The 24,337-nt window shown below is 40.4% G+C and overlaps 1 protein-coding gene across 1 annotated transcript in view; it reads left to right on the plus strand.

Moving 5' to 3' along the window:
• Positions 1 to 1,836: 1,836 nt before the first annotated feature.
• Positions 1,837 to 24,337, plus strand: part of BACH2 (BTB domain and CNC homolog 2) — a 402,740-nt gene continuing 380,239 nt past the window's right edge. Inside the window, exon 1 of the mRNA XM_036768691.1 lies at positions 1,837 to 1,912. The gene's annotated coding sequence lies outside the window, so the exon portion shown is untranslated. The remainder of the gene's footprint in view (positions 1,913 to 24,337) is intronic.

Raw genomic sequence — 24,337 nt, forward strand, 5'->3', positions numbered from 1 at the left:
AATTTCCTGGCTTTGGCAGGGTAAAGTTGCAGCCACCAGTACTGTACTAACATAACCTTATTTTATTGCAAATTTATTTTCATTTTGAGTCCTAATTACCCCTTTTAAAATCTTAAACCACCATCAAGGTTTGCTCTGGCACTGGAGCACCAAAAACACTTGGAAGTCAAATTACACCACCCTGGCAACCACCAGGCATGAAAGGAATGGAAAAACCTACTGGATACACCTTCTTGCAATGAAGTGGAAAGGTAAGATTTAATTTATGCTCTTCATATGGCCCACATCTCATCAAAAAATTCTGGAGTAGGGGAGTCCCAGATTAGCTTGAGTGATTCCCAGTTACTCTCAGAGGCACACTAAATTAAAAAAAAAAGTGATTGCATCTGAAACAACCTGAGCCCCAGCTTGGAGTCACTTCTCTTTATAGACTGCAAATGTTAAAATGTCCTCAGCTGGGAGCTCCAGGCTCCCCAGTAAATGGGCTTACCCCGGTGGCACTGGGACAGATGAGCAGTATCCTGCCACTTTGGTACTGTGCAGCATCTTTCTTCTTCATCTAGGTACCTCTTGGCAAGGTCAAGTTCCTTGACATCCTTCCCCCACCCCCACCCCCCCGGGCGGGGAACGCTTTGAGATCTGTTTTTCACACACACACACACACACACACACACACACACACACAGAGGAATGAACCTACAGAAACCCAGACACATATGGACAACCCACACACGACACCCTCCCACCCCCAATCCCGCGGGCCAAAAGGATTTCGGAGCCCCAGCACAGCCCTGGGCTGGTACCCGCACGGACACGGGACCCTCCTGGCAGCGCGAAGACCCGGCTAGTTCAGAGCTCTCCAAGCCCTCGCGAAAACCCGCGCGAGCAGGACAAAGCGCGAGCTGGCGCGAGCAATAAGGCAGCCGCTGCACGCGGGGAAGGAAAGCGGCAGCGGGCTGCCGAGGCAGCAGGCGGCGCCTTGAAGCGCGCGACACCTCGGGCGAGCCAGCGGAGTGCGCGCGCCCGGGGCCCTCCCCCTCCTCTTCCCCTTCTCCAAGGCTCCCTCCTCTCCTCCCCTCTCCCCCCCACGTCCCCCCCCCCCCCGCGCCCGAACCCTGAGCGCTATTCGCGGAGCGGCTTACGCTAGTTTCTGAGCGTACGGTACCCCAGTGGCTGGAGAGGCTGCGCTACCCGAATCCCGTAAAGTTATTGTGAATGGGGAGTGGGGTGACGTCAGCCCCCGAATGTCAACAATGTAGCGATTGAGAGTGTGGGCGTTCCGTAGAGAGAGCGCGAGCCAGAGAGAGCGAGTAACAAACAGAACCGAGGAGCAGCCGCCTGAGCCGCCGCCGCCGGAGCAGCAGCAGCAGCAGCAGCAGCAACAAACAGCAGCCGCCGCCGCCGCCGCCGCGCACGCCGGGGCTGCGAGAACCGCTGCCGCCGCCTCAGTAGCAGCAGCAGCAGCAGCCGCCACAGCCACCGCCGCCGCCGCGGGACGACCAAGCTTACAACCGCCACTGCCTCCTGCAAACAGCAGCATTTAACAGTATAAGCTCACGGCGGAGCTCGATCCGTGCGTGACACCGATTCTTCCCCGCCAGCCAAACACCCCCACCCCCACCCCCGGCCCCCTGCAGCCGCCTACCTCCTCCACTCGCTCTCTCGCCTCTCCCTCGCCCCTTCCCTTGTTACATTTCTCCCTTACCCCTTCCCTTTCCCTACGGACTTGGGGGGGCTGGGAACGAGCTGCCATGTGATGTCTGTCTGGCCGGGTTTCACTCGGTAACCCCCGAACCGAAAGCCACACACCGGCTGGCCGGCCGAAGCCGGGGCCGGGGGGTGGGCGGGGGTTGCTTGCAAGCTTGAGGACGGCGAGAGAGAGAGAGGGAAAGACGCAAAGTTCCTGGAAAAGGTGAGTCCTCTTTTTTTTTCTTTGCAAGCTTGCCTTTTCCCAGGCGCTTTGGTGACTGGGGAAGTTTTCGTCGTGGCTGACCTTAGGGGAGGGGACAAGCCCTTTCCAAAGTGGGAAAAGGGACACTGGAGGAGAGGGTGGGGGACAGAGAAAGAGTGGAATGGTGAGGGGACGGGAGCTGTAGAAGACTATGTGGTTCTGGGGAGAAAGAAAGGGGAGGGCGAGGCGAAGAGAGGCAGGCGTAACCGGAGTGGGAAAGGAAAGATCTCTTGGGGTCCGTCCGGCTCGCTGAGTGTGCAGCGAGCGATTCTTTGCAGAGCACCCTCCTCTTCGGCTTTTATGACATTTTCTGGGAATGGGGAAGGAAATGGGAGGTCTTCCACCACGGACACTGGACGTGTGTGTGTGTATGTGGAATCGCCTTGTCTTTTGCAGTAGGGGAAAATCTGTATTATATTCCGCATGTGTCGATGGGTGTTTTGGAACAGCAGGGGAGGAGGAGCGGAGGGTAATAAGTCAGGCGTGCGGGAGGGTTTAGGGAGGTGTTGGGGAGATAGGTTTTTGTTTTGTTCCAGCTGAGCAAAGCAGCTGTCAGATCTGCAGGCCTTTTAACCCGAACTGGGGGCGGTGGAATGGAGGGGCCACCACCGCCACACCACCACTCCTCCATCCCTTCACTCGGTCCTCTTCTTCCTCCATTCCCCAGCCACCACCTTCTCCTTTCCCTTCGCCGCGCTTGAGCCCAAGGCTCGAAGTCCGCTGGCCAACACTTGGCCCCCTCCGAACAGTTTTCGCGTCAGCTGTCATCTATCTGCTGCCGCCGCCGGTCAGCTTGGACTCCAGCCGCCGCAGGCGTGGGGAGAATGCACAAGTTCGGTGTTAGGGAGGGAGGAAGGATTGGAGCCACCCGCAGCAAATTCTGGCCCGCGAGGAGCTGCAGGGGTGGGGGATGGGGAAAGAGTCCTTAAATTAGTCCCCGTGAGAATGCTGTTTGAGTGTACATTTGGCATCTCCACCCGAGCGAGCTCTTTCGAGAGGGATATCCTTTTAAACACTCTCCTGCACAAAAGTGTCACTCTCTCGCCCGGCTCCGCTCTGCTTCCCGCCCCGAAATCCTAAGCTTCCCTCTGCTGCAGAAGAATTTTTATTAAAGATTTACACCTCCCACCCGCAAGCCAGGGAATTGTCAATCAAAAGTGTTCTGGATCTCTCAGCATGCCTTCCCCCCCTCCCCCCACCCTCCTCCTCAAGCCTGGGTGAGTCTGTGACACTGGCCGGACTCGGCTGTGGAGGCTGGAGTTTGAAAGGAGATGTTGTCTTTTGTAGTTCACAAACCACCCTCTCCGCACATAACGTTAGAAAGAGGGAAAACAAATGAGCATCTTGGTAAGTCTGTCTAGTTCAGAATTCGAACCTTACCTTCCCAAGGAAGTGCTGACTCGTATAGTGAGGGCGTTCGCTCATATTGGGTGGTGGTGTGTTTAAATTCCCTTATTGTAGGTGATGTTTGGTGTCTTGCACTTAGTCGTCTTTTACACAATTTTTACAGCTTGGGTGAAGTTACCGTGGCTTGAGATACTTGGGTGACTTTTAGTTTCTTTGCTGGGTATTCGAAAACGCAGTCTGCCAGCTAGCCCTTTCCAGACTGGTGGTGTGCCAAGAGCAGAGCCATCTATTAAATGGTCCGTCACAGAAAACCTCAGATCGGAACAGTGCTCCGTGGTTAGAATTGCATTTCTTAGACATCACCTTTGGTGATGAATTTCTCACGCTCTGTGTAAATTTCATCTGTTGAGTGTATTTAACTAAAAAGGGTAATTACTTCAAATAAAAATCCTTTCCTGCCTAGTGGGAACCCTGGTGAAGATGATGCTTAATGAGATATTTTGCTTTTGTCTGTTTAGAGTAAAATTAGAGATGTTAACTCTGATAACGATTTTCTCAGATCATTAAAATGTAACATGTAGGAAAGGCAGTTTGCTGCAGAGGCTCTGGCTGTCATGAAAGAAACTAAGTGTGAAATCATGCTTCTTTCCTTTTGTGGAACAGGCTATTTTTGTAATCCAGAGGGTGTCTTTCTTAAAAATGCTTTGGTTATTGTGAGATCACCCTACCCTGATTACAGAAATACTGGCAGTTCTGGAGTAAACTGCATTTTTCTTTCTTTCAGGTAATAATAAATGTGAGTCAAAAATGACATCTTGTTAGAATCAGTCTTTAGTATGTAAGAAAGATTGCTAAATTACAGTGTTGTTATTCATGCTGCTATCGTTAAAGGTATGTCAGCATTTTCATTAAAAATTCAGTTTTTCAATAGTTTATAATTTCACCATAAAACTTTTAGTGGCAGAAATGCTTTTCCCTTGGAAGATCTTTGTTTAAAGCATTCTGATTTTTTTAATGGATTGATTGTTTACTTTTTTCCTCTTAGTGCTTTCAAAACTTAGTATTTAAATGGTCTGATAGAGATGGAATTCAAAAGTGTAACTGCAACATCATAGAATAATTGCTTTCAATACTGAGGGGAAAAAAAGTTGAAGGTTGTATTCACACAGACTTTTCATATTAAGTATTAGAATGTTTTAGATTTGTTATTTGGTTCCTAGCAATGAGTGCTTCTTTCTGAAATTTTGACTGTTTCCCCTGTAGGTAGATGAATATGTCAGTTATTGTGTACGTTGATATTACATGTATAAATACATTTTTCATACTCTGACCAAACTTAATGGCACAATTTTCTGATAGATTTACAATTGTTTGTAAGATGCCTCTCCCCTCAAAAAAAAAATGAAAGAAAGAAAAAGGAAGAGATGCAGGTAGGTGGGGGCGAAAGGTCCATTTCTAATGGTGCTGGTGACTGGGAAGAAATCATTTATCATCTTTTTCTTGAACCCTCTATAGCAATTCCCTAGCCTTGCTTCACCTCTTGGGGCCTTTGTGTAGGGCTTAATTATTTGCAAACTGCTTTGAAATCCCCTGATGAAAGGCAGCATATAAGTGCAAAAAGTATTGTTATTCAGACATGGATGTTAATGAGCCATTACAGTTCTTCAGGAAAATGCCTGTTCAAAGATGGTAGGAAACATTTCCACCTGATAATAACTGCTTAGAAGTAGGTTCGGATTACCAAAGAGATAATTCACTCCAACCATGTCCTCTTCAATTTGTTGTAATTCATTTTGTGATCAAAGTGAGTTGCATAGAGCCAGATGGTCAGGTTCATGTTCACATTTATGCTGGGCCAGTACTTCACTTCTGGACCTCTTTAGCAACTCTCTGTAGAGCTAGAGGGAGTGAGTTATTCATTTGCATTTGTGATGATCACATCAGAGAGTGTCCTAGGAGGCCAACAAAAGGTTTTAGACCCATTTGTGTTGTTAGTAATTATTTCATTCTTTCTTAATTTCACTGGTATGGACTCAGACAGGCAGGTAACCTAGCATGATGTATCAGGTTCTTCTTTTGGGGAATACTCAGTGAAACTGGCTCTGGCTGCAGTTTTTAGCAGTGATACTTTTACTACTAAGGGGTCAAAAGAATTGAGAAGGAGATAGATAGAACAGCCTGACTTATATAGGCACCCCCATCAGCTTTCACATGTACTTTTATGAATTAATAGTAGGAAAATGTTAATAAATTTTAGTATGGTCACAGATGAAATCTGAGACGGAAAACATTCCAGCTTTAGCAGTGTGATTCCATCTGTTACTACCCTGGCCTTCCTCTTTTGCTTGTTATGGTCTAAATATAATACAGATATGTGGTTCAGTGGAGTGAGTAGTCATGCTGGACTCAGGAGGATCTGAGTTCAAATTCAGCATCAGACATTTCCTAGCTTTGTGACCCTGGGCAAATCATTTAACTTTTCCTAGACTCAATTTCTTCATCTCTAAAATGGGGAATAAATAATAGCACCTACCTCCCAGGGTTATTTTGAGAATAAAATGAGACTATACTTGTAAAGTGCTTTAAAAACCTTTAAAATACCATATTAATGCTAATGTTTATGGATATGTGGCTTTGAGATATCTGAAGGCTGTATTCATCATTCAGAAAGCCTTTATTAAGGATCTGCTATGTGCAGGGTAATGTTTTAGGTACTGAGAAGGTTCCAAAGATGAATAAGACAGTGCTTCCTGATCTTAGAGAGTTTATGATTTAATAGAAGAGGTAATGATAATAATAATAGTAAGTAATAATGATAGCCAATAATGGTAACTAATAATGACAGCCATGTAGGATTGTAAAGTGCTTTACAATATTATGTCATTTGAGCCTCACAGTAACCCTAGGAAGTAGGTTCTCTTATTCCACGTACAGCAGATAAAATGCAAGACACACAATGCATTGGGTGAAGGTAGAGGGGTTACCAACAGAATACTGTATAAGAAGCCTTCCTGATTTTAGAATCAGCTTGTGATTGATAATATTTTCCCCTAAGTGATTCCATTCACAAATTGAAAATTGAAATTTCTGTGCAGAGAATTTGATCCCTCCAGCTCTTAGAATGTTAATCTTCGTTCAAGCCTCAGACATGATGTGACCTCTTCTGTGAAACCTTCCCTGAACCCTCTAATTGTTTGAACTCTCTTTCTCCTCAAGAATCTTATTTATATTGACTTTTTTGGTATTCATATTGTGTTCTTGCCATCATCCTTCCTCCTCAAAAAATGTAAGCTAATTTGAAGGTAGAGCCTGTCCTTTTGTCTTTGAAGCCCTAGCACCTAACACTGTGCCATACACTTGGTAGCTTGCTTAATAAATGTTTGTTGAAGTTGTATAAAAAGAAACTAAGGCTTAGCTTGGAGCAATTTGAGGTTAGAATAGTCGCACTGAAGCCAGGGGAATAAGTCAGATGTAAATTTAGGGTGATAGTTGGGCATGCTCAATTCAATTTAACAAACACTTATTAATCACTTAACAGTGAATTATTGTGATAAAGACAAAGCTGTAGATGATAGAATTATATAGAACCAGTAGGTTAGTGGCAGTTGGGAACTGGATTGAAAGGGAGCATGCCTGAAACTTTGGGCATTTTAAATAGCTATCTTGCTAATTTGCTTTGATTTTTAAACTAATTTTTTTCACTTAAGCATTTTATACAGCTAATTTGTATAATGCCAAACTTTCTACAAGGTGAATTTAGCATTTTAATGCTACTAGCCAAAATTGACTCAGAAGATAGAGTCATTTCTTACCTGCATGTCTGTGTCTAGGGTGTAGCTGCATCACAAGACATGATTTTGGGGTGATGGAGGTGAGTCAGTGTGGTGTAATTGAAAAAGCACTAGCCTTTAATTCAAAGAACCTGGGTCTGAATTCTGGCCCTGCCCAATTAGGAACTGTGTGCCCTTAGACAAGTCTCTTTATCTCTCTAGTTTTCTAATCTGTAAAAACGAAGGTGTTTCCTCATCTGTTAAAAGATGGGATCAAAGTAGGTGCACTCTAAGATCCCTTTGAACATTAAACCCAAGTTTACCTAAAGAATCTGTGCTCTGTTCCGAAGTTAGTATACAGTTATTTTAACCTTAAGGCAAAAGAAAGTCAAGGTAAGCCAGAAACTTGGGCTTCTTATCTGGTACTAGATTCTCATAAGTAGTTGACTTATAATACTGCTATATCATGCTATACCCATACAACACTATCCTCTCTAATGACCATAATATTTCTAAATATTATGTAAATTGGTCTATATTATTCTCCAGCTTAATGGTACTACTGAAAGACATAGCCAGCAATTCACTCTTTTTTTTTTCCTTAGGTTTTCTTCCAAAACAATAAATCACTTCACTCTGAAAGCTCTTGTCATCTCTCATGCGTGCCACTGGAATCAGTGCCAAAACATCTCTCAACCTTCCCAAGTGACTTTGCAATCAAGGTTCAGGCAGTGTGTAATCCCTCGGTAATGTCTCCTTTGTATCTTATCCTCATAATAAATTGGTCTTTGGGCTGTGATCAGTCCTTTTCCTTTCCGTGTCTCTGTATATATTATTTTCTCCCTCAGCTGACCACCCTTTCCTCATGGCAATCTTAAGAGTAAAAACAAATACCATAATGGTTGGGGAAAAAAAGAAAAGAAAATATATTTGCCAGTCATATCCCTCTTGTTCCATTTCCTTCCTACTTTCCTTTTTTAAAAAAATTATTTATTCCTCTACTTTCTAGTCCTGTCATATCTCTTTTCTCTCTCTTTTCTTCTTGTTCTAAGCCTTTGACTGCCACATGACAAACTCTGGCTGTCACCAGAAGAAAACATTTCTAGTCCCTTGACAGTTTCTGATTCCAGTCTGTGACATATTACTGTCTTCCTTCTCTATGGTCCTTTTTAAATCCTCCTCCCTGGCCCTCTCCCCTTCTTGCTACAGAAGCTTTTCTCAGTTTTTCTCTCTTATCCCCCAGAGGCCATCTCAACTATTACATGTAAGTCCTCATCACATCCTCATGATGTAGGACATACCTTTGATGTGGACTACCTTTATTCTTTAATCATTTTACATGTGAGGGAACCAGAGTTAATGTGACTTGCCCAATGTTACTGAATGAGTCAGAAGTGGAATTGGAAAATTGAACATCATGATAACTGTTCCATTGTTCTACTTATTATCCTGTATTATTCTTGTTTTCAAGATATCTCTTTAAAAGTTTGGCAGTTTTATCAATCAGTGTAGGTGCATATCACCACCCCTTCCTTCACGCATTAGCAAATAGCTTCATGAGTTGTAGCCAAAAAAAAGTCATAATCATAATCATGAGGTGATCGGTCTGCTGGTAATGAGCATGTCTGAATTTAACTAGGCTGGTCCTCAGTTGACGTACAGTCAGTAGTCCCATATTTGGACCTTTTTGTAAGACCTGCCTCAACTTGAGTTCTGTGGGAATAGCGTAGAGGGCTCCCAGTCACATCCTCACCATGGTCAGGCATCACAGTAGGACATCACCAAAGGCCCTTCACAATAATATGCAGTAATTACTTACAGAATGTTCACTTTTACTCCTAAGTGTGTCCAAAAACATTCATTACCTTTTCAGATTGCAAATTGTCAGCATGTATGTGGATCCTCACCAAATGGTTCAGGACTGCAGGAATGCCTCTCTGTTGAGGCAGCTTGTCACTTCATGACTGCCACTCTGAAACAAGTGCCTATTCCTTTTTCTTTGAGGCAACATGGTATGAAAAAAAGTATCCCAACTGGAGTCAGGGGACCTGAGTTTGAATCCTGCCTTTGCTGATTATTATCTGTATGACTTCGAACAGGTTGTTTAATCTTTCTTGACTCCTGTTTCCTCATCTATAAAATTAAAATGTTGGGTTAAATGATCTTTAAATTCCCTTCTAGCTCTAAATTTAGGAACTTAGTTCTTCTGGCCTTATTATCTCCAGTCTCAGAAGTCTTTACCTTCTTCTCTCTGGAGCCCTGGAATCATTTTGTCCACTTTGGTGTATCATAAAGTGCTTGAAAGAGGGCCCAGAACTTTATCGCTAAGATTTATCTGTGTCTCTGTGACAACTAAAAGTAAAGTCGTTATTTTTAAAAATTAAAAACTATGAAAATAATCAGTTACCATCCTGGGGGTAGAGGAGTATAAACCATATTCTTTTTTGAAATATATTTTAAATTATTTCGTTAAATACTAACCAATTATATGTAAAAACATTTTTAACATTCTTTTTTTTATATTTCAAGTTTCAAATTCTTTCCTTCCCGCCTCTCCTCCATCGCTTGAGAAGCCGCATGATATGATATTGATTATATATGTGAAATTGTATAAACCATACAAAAACCCACAAGAAAAATAAAGAAAGTAAAAAATAAGTATACTTTAATCAGCACTCAGAGTTCATTGTCTCTGGAGGTAGATAGCATTTATCATTGTGGCTCTTTTGGAATTATCTTGATCAGAGTAGATAAGTCTTTCACAGCTGATCATCCTTACAATGCTGTCCTGCTCAATTCACTTTGCATCAGTTCATATAAGTCTTCTCAGGTTTTTCTGAAACTATCCCACTCATCATTTCTTATAGCACAGTAGTATTCCATCACAATCATATACTGCAACTTGTTCAGCCATTCTCCGTTTGATGAGGAGCGCCTCAATTTCCAATTCTTTCACACCACAAAAAGAGATGCTGTAAATATTTTTGTACAAATAGGTCCTTTTCCTTTTTTCTTTGATCTCTTTGGCATACAGATCTAGTAGTGGTTAAAATAATATTCTTGATGTGTAGATAATCCACTCTTATTTTGATCATTTAAAAAATTTTGATGATTTTTACATGATCAGAAGAAATCAAGCAATCTTTTAAGTCTCACTTCCAAGCTTGGTTCTGTAATGACAGTTTCTATCCAAAGTAGGGTAACTGTCCCTAGAATAGAGTGTTTGAGAGCCTTTATATGCTTCATTATCAAAGACCCTTGAATGAAGATCTTGTAGTAAATTATTAACTTTTAACTTCAATGGATCTGTGATCCCATCAATGTGAGTTTTTGCACCAGATGCACACTTTTTTACCCTGGGTGACTTTTGTCCCTTACTCCTATAAATCTTATTTAACATAGGGATAAATCTTATTTAACATAAGGTATCTACCCAATGTGTTAGGGACCTTCTTCTCAGTTTCTTAACAATAAAAAGATACCAGTGTAGCATTTAGGCTTTTCTCTGTTATCCCTTGCTCTAGATATACCTCCTTTTCCAGACATCTTTGTCTTTGATAGTATCTTCTTTATACATTCCTTCTAATCAAAATTGCAGGTGGGCAATAGAGACATGTAGGGTAGACATAAATAGGCCACAGTATATATTACCAAAGACTAATTGCAAGGAAGGGTTGTATATTCTATTAACAAAACTAATTCTATTATCTCTGCTTAAAAAGGTTATTTTTAGAATATAGTGTATTTTAAAAATTCTGAATAATGGTCTTAATTTAATCATCTTGTGATGTTAGGAAATTATTTACTTTTATGCAAAAGATGAAATTGCAAAATGATTTCTCTGTGAACTGGTGTTGTTTGTGCCTTGGTGCGTGTTCTAATAATGGCATTCTTTAGATGTATGTATCTCGTTGGCTCAGTTAGGGGGTAAAGAGTGAGAATGATGGAGTGGTAGAGGAATTTATCGACTTACTGTTTTGGATGGAGAGGAAGAAGGTCAAGTCAACAATTCACCCAATAGGCATGTTAATATACTGAGGAAGAAAACTTGATTTAGATATAATCATTTTAAAAGCACCCTATTATAAATATTGGCTTCCAGTAGTAGACAAAAGTAGGTGACCTTTATTCTTAATATAGTTCATTTCAGGGAAATATTATCTTTACAGATTAACATGTTACAACTCCTTACTAAAGGTTTGAATGGATTTTTAAAGAACTAGGCTTGGGTTAGTTCAGTGGGCTATGACCCTTGGGTTACCTGGGGTTTTTAGGGTTACTGTTCAGAATGCTTTCTCAAAATTCTGTCCATTTTGGTTACCACTTCTTTATTTTCAGCCAAAAGATATTCCCTGGCAGCTGTCTAAATATTAAGTGTACATTTGAAGTTCTAACTGAAGAACTCTAAAATGTCGGAAAGTAGTGGGCTCATTTTTGGTATTTAGTTGAATTGGGGATCTTTGTAGTCAGCTGAATAGTGATACTTAGTGCGTCACTGTTGGGGCTTTATGTGATTTTTTAAAAAATCAAGTAGATGAGTGCATACAGATTTCTATGCAAACAATGATGAGCTTAAATTAAAGCTGCTGATTTACTAGGAGAATTACTTGCATTGATTTGAAGAATATCTATATGGGTTCAAGATTCCATATTATGCAAATCATTGAGCACTGAAGAGTCAAACTGTGAAAGATATGAAATTAAATATGTTATATCTTATTGCTTATTCAGGAAAGAAAATGTAGGTATATTGGGAAGTCACTCTCTGTTTTCCATTCCTCTTGTGTGAAGAGACCAGAGTCTGAGCTGGCTCTAGACAAAATTGTGACTCAAGAAGTTAGTTTTTTGTTTTTTTTACATTTCTACTTTTCCTTTTCTGTACCTTTCCCCTTTTTTCTGTTGACTTCCCTTCCCAAACCCCTACCTTCTACCTGGTTTTCATATACTTTTCTCTATTGCTTCCCCTCTGAAAACATGCTCTCAAGAGAGGAAGAAGCAGTGTGAAGTAGATGAACGCACATCAAATTTGGAGTCAAAAGAGCTGGGTCTGAAGCCTGATTCTGCTGCTTGTTCCATGTTTAACCTTGTGCCCAGCACTTAAACTGTCTGGGCCTTATTTTCAGCATCTATAAAATGAGAGCTTTGGATTAGATCACCCTCTAAAGTCCCTTCTACTAAATCCAGTGACCTAGTGAGAACTCATGTACACCAAGGTAAAAAGAGACTTTTATTTAGTACATTACTTCTCATCAGGTGTTTGCATTTTAATAGATGACAGCTGAATTATGCCAAAGAGTTGAATACTTGACTGGTAAAATTTCAGACATCAACTGGTTGGTGGCAAGAGGCATTTTGGGAAGCAGAGAAGGCTGTGTGATAAGCAGTTGCCTACTCAAAAGGCCATTCCTGGTCAGAGTAATCTAACTATACAGATTAGAGGATAATAATTGCTTTAGTGTATAAAGGAAAAATGGCTTTTCTTTCATGTTATAATAAACTTGACAGGGAGCACTACCTTTCCCTATATTCTTCCAAATACTGGACTCTGTAGCATGCACATTGTAGCAAGTCACTCTTTTATTTGACATTTTAACTACAGCCTCAGGCAAAAGTCACCAGGTCTATAATTAGGAATTCTTGTCACTGTCAGTGGTAGTGAACCTGAAATTCTCTATTATTCGTGAATATTTAATTTTAATGAAAAAATAGCAGTGGCATTGTTTTTGAGATTTTTTTTCCTCCAAGTTCTTTACAAATCACTCCTTAGCATCTTTTTTCAAAACTATTATGAGGCAGTGTTATTTATCATTTATTATAAACAGAGACAGCTCCTGGACATTAAGGAACTATAAGGACTCAGGGTTGGGGAAGCTGCCTCCTCAAGGCCACATGTGGCTCTCTAGGGCCTCAAGTGCTGTCCTTTGACTGAATCTAAACCTCACAGAGCAAATCCCCTCAATAAAAAGATTTGTTCAGTAAAACTTGGACTCAGTCTAAAGGCCACACCCAAGGACCTAGAATACCACTTGTGGCCTCGAGGCTTCAGGTTCCCCATCCCTGCCTAGGTAGTGAGATTATTTATACTGAAACACTTTGCCCACTTATAAATATCCTGTATGTATTAATGGTTGTTATACATTCCTAATTCCCTCCCCCTACCCCCACCCCCCCACCAAAGCAAAAACCAAGCTGTCCTGGGCCCCTTGTACCATCTGCTGGCTAGTGTGGGAAACCTCCCCTTCCCTCTTTCTTTTTTCTCAGAGGTATTGTATCTGGATTGCTTTACCTGTTTCCCACTGGCCAGGACCAGGCTAATTCTTCCTCAGTCTTTCTTGACCTCACACAAGCATCCATCTCCTTTAGCTCCTCTGCTTACTTTGTCTGGTTTCTTCCAACCTTTGCGTAGTGACCTTAGGAAAACCTTTATCCTTCTCTGTTTGTAAGACAAAAGATGACCATAATCATAAGGGATGATTGTAAGAACAGGATAGCAATATAAATACGTGAAGGAATGGGTAAGCTACATATTTTGAAGTGAAATTAGACATGATAACCAGTACCATCCATCCTAAGGGCCTGGAAGCAGCCTAGACGTCACCTTCAGAATCTCCACAGATGTTTTCGTGCATCTTCTTCATCTCTTCTAATTAAATCTGCCTTTCCTCGGGCACCAGCATTCAACAGAAATAAAAAGCTATTTCTTATTCAGTTCCCCCCCACTCATTTTGCTTAATTACTAGTATTGAAGGATTTTCTGTTAGCTTTAACAGCAGGTGTATAGTATTTCAGCCCTATTATGGCTTTTGTGGGGCTAGGCTAGCATCCTTACTGACATTTATAGCATCATTTCTTAAGGAAAAAAAAAGTTCACAATTTCAAATAGCTGACTTAGACATGAACTTTTGGGGCAGTGTACTGCCCATTATATCAAAGCGAAGATGCCTTGTTCAGTTATAAATCTCCCCAGCAGTGATAAATACAAACTTTCCACTTGTTTTCAGTGTTTCAGTATTGTAGGTCTGAGAATAGTCCCCCCTGTGAAAAACAGGAACTGTGCTTGTCTGTTACCAGTTCTTGTGGTCTATATGGCAACTATTTTGCTTTTTCAGAAGGGAGGGAAACACATTTAAAACTAATTGAATAAAAGCAGCTAAAACTAAGTGACCCTTGAGACTTGAGTGCAGCTGCTCATCCCAGCATAGCATGGAGAGTGAGTTGTTGTTTTATTATCATTTATTTAGCAGTGGTACAGATTTATTTAACTCTAAACTGGGAAAACAGGAACTGTAACTGTTGAGGTGTTTCTCTTCATTAATTTGCATGTGCCCTGTTTTTATTTAGTGGGGAGGTGTGTGCACAATATGTATGCAAGGCTAATTTAGCACGTCAGCTATTTCCTACGAGTTGCTCTTGCTGACTCACAAGTCTGCTGCAGCTCTCAGCTGGCCTCACTGTAAACTGCCCACAAGGGAAGACCAAGACTTCAAGAACTCTGAGTGCCATGTAGTTGCTCAGGGGTTATTTTCAGTTCTGTGGTCACTGGTCGGCCGGCTTCTCTTCCTCTTCCAACAGCCAAAACACAATCTTTTGGTTGAATAGTAGAACATTAGACTTTCGCCTGCGTTTCAGGCTAAGTAAGTAGCTTGCCATTTGTGAAAATGTTTTTAAGAGAACTGATTTTTGCCTTATCCTATTTTCTTGGAATCCTTCAGGGATAGGAAAAAGTGTGTGTGTGTGTTGTTTTGAGGGGGAGGAGAGGGAATAGAAAGGGATAGAATGGACAGAGAAGCTTTTCTATCTGTCTTACACATTAACACCAGAAGGAGCTTCGCAGAGCTTTTCATTAGCTTATGTTTTCCTGGTGTGACACCTGACCCACATCTTCGATCTCCGTAGACGGGGATCTCCCATTAGGAATACACAGAGGTGGGTCATTCAGTTGCCAGCCGAGTTGATTTTGTATTACTGAAGTCCTTGAATAATGGTAGGGTTAGTTTATATCCATAGTATTTTACTGGAGTAAATAAGCCGACCTCAGTGTCAGGTCACAGCTAGCATTTGTTTTTAGTGTCGGTTTCAGTGTTTTGTTTTCTGAGTTAGATGTTGCTTATCTTCATTGAAAAGTGTGAAACACTGCTTCTTTGAGGTTTCTACATAAATTTCCTCTTGTTCCTACAAATACATCCCATATCAGTCTAAACTGTCTCCAGATAGACAATTAGGTGAGATCACTTAGCCTGAGACTGTATTTAGCACAGAGGCGAATCCCTGGATCTTGTTTTGGTAGTTTTGATAAGCTTTCTATAGCAGTTTTGACCAGTAATAAAGAGATAAACCACACTGCGTGCTGAACATAAAGATGATGGGAGTTCTTGGTTTCCGCCAATAGAAATGACTCATCAGTATCAATAGAATTGTGACTTCTAATAATAACCCAGTTCAAGACCTTTAAAACATGTGGTTTTAGCCCCTGCTGTTAGTGAAAGGTTGGAAAATATTAGTTTAAGCCTTTTAAAAAATTCTTCACATCTCTTGATTTCACCCAAGTATAAAGTTGTTTTTAAAAATGGTAATTATCACACCACTGTTTTTCATCTTACTGTTTTTAGTTTCATTATGACCAAATAACCAAGCCCTGATCTTTTCATCGGTTAGAAATCTGTGCACCAAGCATCTCCGATTGTTAAGGGAGCATTCCGAAGGAAACATAGCTGAAAAGCAGGTCCTCTGTGAACCCAGAAAGGAAACAACTGGCAAACACCACCTCAGCCCACTGAGATCCGCCTCCTATTTTCCACTTCCATTGAGCTTGTCCTGGGGGCCCTGAGGTAATGCTTACTAGTTGCTATTGCTCTTTGAATCATTGTCAAAGGATTCCAAGGGGAAGGTTAACAGAAAATAAGTCAAGAGAGGAAACAGCAGTGTGTAGAACGAGCAATTATTAACCTTGGAAGAAATTTGCTGTTTCCTTTCTAATAGCACAAGTAATACCTAGAAATAATGGAGTGTGTGTATGTGTGTGTATATGTGTGTGTAGTGTATGTGTTTCCATATAATATCTGTTATTTTTTAAATAGGTAATTTTCTGAATATATGCTAAACAATTTTCAAAGAATCACAAAATCTCAAGTTGGAAGGAAGCTTAGAGACATCTGATTAAGAGATTTTTAACCTTTTGTGCCATAGACACCCCTTTGGCAGTCTGCTGAAGCCTATGGACCCATTCTCAGAATAATGTATTTAAATGCATAAAATTAAATATGTAGGATTACAAATGAAACAATTATATTGAAATACAATAATCAGAACATTTTTAAAAAACAAGTTCATGGACTCTAGTCCACTCGGTGCTTGAACAAGAATCCCCTCTCTAGCTTAGCCAGCAAGTGGTCATTCATCTTTGCTTGATGAACCCTAGTGAGGAAGGGCACCTACCACCTACCTGGACGGTTCATTCCATTGTAAATGTTTCCAGCTTGCCACTATGTAAATATTTCTGCTTTGGAATCAAGTCTACTTGCAGAAATGATCATGAGCCCCCACTCACTGAAGAGTCCCCCTTTGGAGATCATAGGTTTAAAGTTGGAAGATACCTTTGGAGGCCCTCTAGTCTTAATTCGCTCATTTTGTAATTGAAAAACTGAATCGCAGTGAGATTAAATTATTCTCACATGGTTTCAGAGCCAGCATTTGAATTCAGATTCCTCTAACTGCAGACCCAGTGTACACTCCACACTCCAGTGTACAATTTGGAAAAGTCCGAATTTATCCCTTGACCTCATATCATAGTGAGAAAAAGAATGATTTACTTAAAATAGAAAAAACAGCAAACACATCACCTGTAGCCGCAAGCCAATTCCTTCATTTTCTTTACTCCTCTTCTTGAGTCCAGCCCATTTCTCAGGTCCATCTAGGGAAGCAGGATATAGTGGATTACTGGCTTGTCCCTCTGATGCCCAAGAAAGGAGTTGTATCTTGACGGCTGGGTTTCAGTTGCTGTTCACCTCAAAAATCACTGAGAGATCCAGAATTAGCTGTTGCTGTTCTCATCACCCACTGGTGAAGTCTCACCAGGATTTGAAACATATGGTGTTCATAGGGTCACCTTTCAGAAAACCTCCTATGTTGATGCCTCAGACAGGCTTGTGTACATTTCAAGGGAAAAGATAAACCTCTCACTGTCTCAAACCCCTTGTGGCAATAATTGGAACAGCTTGGGGAGAAATTCTGTTATGTGAGCAGCCATTTTTTCCATTTTGCCTCCTCTTCTGCTTCTCATGTTCATGCACCAGGCATGCTGAGACGTGGGCAAGATGGTGTAGTGCTAGCTTCATCAGTTCTACTATGTGTATGACCTTGGACAAGTCACTTAATGTCTCTGGGCCTCAGTTTCCCTGTGTGCAAAAGGAGAGTGTTGGACATGACCATTAAGATACTTTCCAACTCTAGAGCTGTGAACTGTGATTTTGATCCCTAATACTGCATTAAAAAGTCAGTTCTAATTGTCTGGAAGCTTTTCTATACACAGATGAAAACTGCCTCAATAACCTCCACCCACTTCTAGTTCTTCCCTCTGGAGCCAAGCAGAGCAAGTTAAATGCCTTTTCCATGTGACAACCCTTCAAGTACTAGAAGATTGCTATCATCCTTTTCCCTTCCACCCCCTTTTCTTTTCTTCATCCTAAACAGCTCCAGTTCTTTCAAGTTTATTCTCATATGGCAGAATCTCTAAGTCCTTGACCATTCTGTTCACCCTTCACGGGTCACTTTTCAGTATTCTCTCTAGTTTAGCTGACATCACAGAAATTTCCATTCTGTAATAGTGAAATTATCTTATTGTCTTTAAAACTCATCTCTTATTTATACATTTTTACCTGGCATAGTTAAAGTAAATTATAGTTGACAATTTCAGGAGCAGTAAGAACCTCATTATTACTATAGACTTTTTTTCATTACAAATGCTCCACCTTTCAAAAATATTAACATTCTACTGTGTCTTGATTATGGACTGTTAGAGTCAGAGCACTTTGCATCTTGTTTCCAGAATGCTGATTGAACTGGGACATCAGTATCCTGTACGTATGAATTCCTGTGGGAATTTTTTTTTGGTACCATGGGAGGCAACCTGGTAGAGTGGAAGATGTGCTGGATTTAGGGTCTGGCACCTGGGTAAGAATCTAAAAAACTGCTGCTTCCTATGTGCTTGACCTTAGACAAATCACTCATCAATTTGTGCCTCAGTTTCCTCATCTGTAAAATGAAGGGGAATGAGGTTGGTCTAGAAATGGCCAAGGTTTGTTTCTAAATCTGTGACCCTATGAACATAGTACATTTTAATACATATTTGTTAGATTGAATTAGATAGAATGAACCGTCCAGGTAGATGGTAGGTGCCCTTCCTCACTAGTGTTCATCAGGCAAAGATGAATGACCACTTGTTGGCTAAGCTAGAGAGGGGATTCAAGTACTGAGTGGACTAGAGTACATGAACTTGTTTTTTAAAAATGTTTTGATTATTGTATTTCAATATAACAGGTTTCATTTGTAATTCTACATATTTAATTTTATGCATTTATATACATTATTCTGAGAATGGGTCCATAGGCTTCAGCAGACTGCCAAAGGGGTCTATGGCACAAAAAGGTTAAGAATCTCTTAATTAGATGTCTCTAAGCTTCCTTCCAACCCTGAGATTTTGTGATTCTTTGACAGTTGCTTAGCATATATTCTCAAAATTAGAATTTATCAGTTGAAATTTTGTGTTGGTTTTGCTGCATTTTTTTTTCATGCCTAAAGTCCCAACTAAAATCCTTTCTTCTATAGAAAGCCTTTCCTAGTCCCTCTTAATTCTTCCCTTCCCTCTATTGTTTCCTATTTATCCTGTATAATACTAGTTTGTACATGTTTGTTTGCTTGTTGTCTCTCCTGTGAGTCCTTTAGGGACTGTCTCTTGCCGCTTTTTGTATCCCCAGTATTTAGCCCAGTGACTGTCATATGTCGTTGTTGTTGTTGGGCAAGTGGGTGGTGAAGTAGATAGAGCACGGGGCCTGGAGTCAGGAAGACCTGAGTTCAAATTTGGCCTTAGACTCTTACTAGCTGCGTGACCCTGGACAAGTCACTTAACCCTGTTTGCCTTAGTTTCCTCCTCTGTAAAATGAGCTGGAGAAGGAAATGGCAAATCACTCCAGTATCTTTGTCAAGAACGCCCCAAAAGGGGTCTTGAAGAATCAGACATGACTGAACAACAAGGAGCTTAAGAAATGTTTATTGACTCTATGCCTGTATACTCTTTCTGTCTCATACACACATTTTTATACAAACGCTCAGTCTTGTGCTCCTCATATATACCTCAATCTCTAATATATGAATTTGTCATTGTTGGTTAGGCATTTACACAAAGTAAGAGCTCTCCTTTTTTATCAGTCTCTAAGTCTCTGTGAGTTTTCTTTCTTCCTCTCTCATAGAATCATACAATCTTAAATCTAAAAAGGCCTTAGATATTGCCTAGCTTACTTTCCTCCCCCCATTTCACAGGTAAGGAAACTGAAGCCCAGAGAGATAAGTGGTCAGCCCAAAGTCACACAGGCAATTATGGTGATGTGACAAAATGCAACATAAATACCAAATATGCTTAGCTTACCTATTTTTAATTACTCACAGTCTAAGTCATAAGAGGGTACACTTAGTTTGATGGGGGGAATAGTGTTACAGTTTGTAAGACATTTTTGGGAGGCCAACATTTAAACCATAAAAGCTTAGGTTTTGTTTTTTTAGATACTTAAAATGATCATCTTTACAATGGCAATACTCACTTCTTCCTGCCTTTAATTGCTCTCTTCCCCTCCTCAGTGACTCAGAGGTATCTTGCCAGATAGGGAAGGCAGGGCAGAGATGAGGGGGAAGCTGCCACAGTATGCCCCTTCTGACCGTAATGGCCCGTGGGGTAGAGAGGAAGGGTACACAAGGCTCTTTTCATGTTGCATTGGTCCCTAAAGCCTTGGTAAGGTCCAAGAATGCATCTGTTTGTTGTGAAGGAAGGAAAGAAAGATACAGAGTAGGCAGGATGAATGGGGGTCACCCTAGGTCTACAGAGTCATAGGCCACAGAGGTCATCTGTCCAAGCCATAAATGAACAAAAATTTTCTCTCTAGCGTATCTGACCAGTCCAGCCCTCTGCAGAAAGACCTCCAGGCATAGGAAATACACTTTCTCCTGCCATAACCCATTCCCTTTTTATACTTATCTAATTTTTGAAATTTTTCCTTTCATCAAGTTGATATCTGCTTCTCAACTTATTCCTGTTGTTCTTTGTTGTGTTTTCTTAGAGCCAAGCAGAACAGTCCTTAAGTCCCCTTAAATCTTCTCTTTTCCAGCCAAAACTTTCAGCTCTTCCTCATATGGTATGGTTACCAGTCCCCTCACCTTCCCAGATGGCTTGCAGTTTATTAATATCTCTACTCTGGTTTACTAACATTTTTCCAAAACTGTGGCCCTGAAAAACAGTTTGCCACATATGGTCTAACCAGGACAGAATACAGAAGGACTGTCAGCTTCATCATTTGGACATCAATTCAGTCTAATGTGTCAGCTTTTTGGCTGCCCTATCATACTCTTGACTCATATTAAATATAGTTCATCAAAACCTCTAGATGTTTTTCATATGAACTATTGTCTAACCACATCATCCCTATCCTATACTTATATAATTCATTTTTTAAAAATCCCAACTGTAGTGCTAAAGGTTTCTGCCTATTAAGGTTCAGCAACCCATTTCCTGATCGTTTAGACACAGGGGTGGGGAACCTGTGGCCTTGATGCCACATGTGGCCCTCTAGGTCCTCAGGGGTGGCCCTTTGAATCCAAACTTCACAGAACAATGAGAGGATTTGTTCTGTAAAACTTGCACTCAGTCAAAAACCTGCACCCAATGCTCTAAATGGTTTAGAGCATTAAAGAAACACCTTGATTCTCATCTCAACTCCTTCCCCCTGCCCTTGGTTTTACAAACAATTTTTTAATGAGTTCATTCATATATGAGGATTATTGGGCAACATGGTACACAATATCTTTCATTCAACCAAAAATGAAATATCTACTGTCTGTAGAGCACTTTGTTAGGTGCTGAGGGAGCTAGAAAATTTAGATCATTGGATTAGCACTGGAAAAGATTGTAGAGGTTGCCTCATTTTATAGATCAGGAAACTAAGACCCAGAAAGCATCAATGACTTGCCTGAGGTAGGAAGCAGATAGTAAATGGCAGAGCAAGGATTTGAACCCAGGTCCTCTGGCTCCAGTTGCAGTACTCTTTCCCCTGTATGACCACATTGCCTCCTGTGTGATAAGATGTGATCATTGTCCTCATGGGGCTTATACTCTAGCCAGTGAATAAAAAACAGACACAGAAAGCTATACAACATATTTCATAATAAGTGGAAGAGCTCATGGAAAGTATTATTTGTCCTACTACATTTGCAGTGTTGGGGTTCAATTCTGGCAATCATATTTTAAGAGTGACATGAATATACCAGCAGAGAACACCCAGAGGATGTTCGCCAATCAGGATGGCAAGGAGTCAGGAAACCATTCCATACATAGCTATATTGAAGGAATTCAGGATGTTTATCCTGGAAATTGGAAATTGGAAGAAATAGTGGAGACAAGCTAGCTGCTTTTAAATATTTGAAGGGCTGTGTCATTCAAACTAATGGGCTAAGTGTTGAATCTGCTTCATTTCTTATCCTCACCAATCCTTCACTCCAGGTTATCCAGTTTTTCATATGACATCCATAGAATACCTAACATTTAATGCCATATTTGCTAAATTCCAAAGTGAAAGGGTACTTAAAAACAGAGATTAGAAATGAGTTTCAATGAGTGCCCAAATGCTTGTAGAAAATAGTCTGAAATGTCATTGCTCTTTGCAACAAAGAGTTATTTGCAGTAACAGAGAGTTATTTGGTCAAAGCACTGGCTAATTCACATCTCCAAGTCTGTTTTCTTTTGGCAAACAGCCCAGAGGAATTAGACTTAAAAGCAGATTCTGATGTGATCTGGTGTGTGCATGCACTTGAATTGGGTATTTTGTTTTTCTTTGTTTGGTCCCTCCTTTTTTGGGACTGACTTTTTAAAAAGCCCTCTAGTTTCTGGCTTACTGTGGCAGTTCTTTTCGTTTTGTTTCCTTAATCCATAAACAATTGTGGGGGAGGGGAGGGGGAATGGCAAAACACTTCAGAGAGTTGGACAGTGTCCAACATGGCTGTCTGATGATGATGTAAGTGACAGAGCTACTTAAGATATATTAGCCCTAAAGAATTAAAAATAGTTAAACTCCCATTTCTAAAGATTATATAGTTACTAAGGATTGCTTTATCAAGACCAATTGTCTCATCAGGGTCCATTGTTGAAATAATAACTGTTAAAATACAGGTGTTGAAAGTATTTGGTTTTCAAGAGAGCTTTAGAATTAAGAAGGCTAACAACTTCTCTTTATGTAGTACTTCATGGTTTGCAAAGTGCTCTCTTCATGATCCTGTGAGATAGAACAAGTAGTATTCCTCTCAATTTGCTGATGAGGAAACACAAGGAGACTTTAAATACCTCCTTGCCCAGGATCAATCTTATGTATGAAGCCAAGACTCAAACCTGGGTTTTCTGGTTCCAGATTCTTTTCCATTAAACCACATTACCTTTCTGCCTCTCATCCTATATCCCTGTAGAATTTCATTTTGTCTTATTTTTCACAATGTTTCACCATGATTTGAAAACAGATCATCTAGAGGAATGAGAGATTTCTGCCAAAGCTTAAGAATTTCAGGCTTTTAAGTGCCTAAGAGATTGGGCACCGGGAGAGATATCAACTTACACAAAAGGCTCAATCTCCACACTCCAACACTGTATGCCTTATGACAGAATTTCAGACTTGACTATTGTACTTCTCCTATATGCACCAACATTAGTCAGTCAAGGGGCCATTCTTTATTCAGTTCTACTGTGATGGTGGTACTGTACTTGACATTGGGGAGTATTGAGAAAAATATAAGGTATACTCTCTGCCCTCAAGGAGTTTGTAGTCTTTTGCGGAGGCAGCACAAATATGTAAAAAATTAAATCATAATATGACGGATAATATTAAAACAGTACAAGAAACATTGGGAGTCAATAGTTTTCTATCATTGTGCATTTTCTCAATCAGTAGATCACATTGAAATCTTTGAAATTTTTTGCAATAAAAAAGGTCTTCATCCTTGAAATAGTTGGAAACCACTGTTGTAGACTATAAAGATAGCAAAGGAGGGAAAGATTTCTCTGATCCTAGATGGCTCCACAGAAAAGGAGAGGTTTATAGGAAGGGTAACTTTTGGATGGAGATAGTGGGGGAAGGGACCTTTCTAAAAGGGTTAGTATGACATGAGTAAGAGTCCCGCATTGGAAAAATACAAAAATGTTTGGGACAAACAAGTTTATTTCAAAGGGATAGTGTAAAGAAGATGAGTTAATGTTGGAATCTTTTGACATTGGTCTTTTTTTAAAAAAAATAGATGTTGATGTTTTACCATGAAGTCAGCAATGTCATTTTACTGATGTCTTGCAATGTAAAATGAATTGGAAGAGAGCTTCTCCTTGGAGGGAACACACAGATTATTAGAATTATTAGAAAACTATTCAAACAGTATAATCATTTTAGAATCTTATAGCCATACCTGAAAGCTGTTTTTGAAAAAGCTGTTGATATAGATAAGGCTGGAATTTGGTTTTGTGGCACATTTAGTTAAAAAAAATTGAAACTTTTACTTTTTAAACAAATGGGGATTTTATAACAAAAGTTTTTGGAGAGAGTGAGAATCAAAAAAAAAAGATCCTAAGCTTCCAAGAAATTTATGGACTTTTCAATAGGTAATATTATTCAGATATTTAAAATAAAGGACTACACCTTCTCACAGTGCAACAAGCATTTTTTCTGTTAAAAATATGCAAGTCCACAAATTGTAACAGTGTACCTCTCCAATCCTAAAGATCGTTTTAGTCGTTTGTCTTTCTGTAAATACAGTTCCTGCTGATAGATGGCTGTGGAAGGCTGATAGGAAGTTGGACAAAAGAGAAGCTATTATAGATTCTAACCAAGTATGAATGACTAGGGCTAATTTTTTAGTAAATGAGGAGGGGTTTGGAATTGAGGAAAGAAAGATGAAATATTAAAATTTATTATTAAGAATACTGTTTGGGGGGCTTTGTTAAAATTTCCTCTATACCTGACTCTTTTGTTTAAAG

Source organism: Trichosurus vulpecula, chromosome 7 (genome assembly GCF_011100635.1).
Source record: "Trichosurus vulpecula isolate mTriVul1 chromosome 7, mTriVul1.pri, whole genome shotgun sequence".
NCBI lineage: Eukaryota > Metazoa > Chordata > Mammalia > Diprotodontia > Phalangeridae > Trichosurus > Trichosurus vulpecula.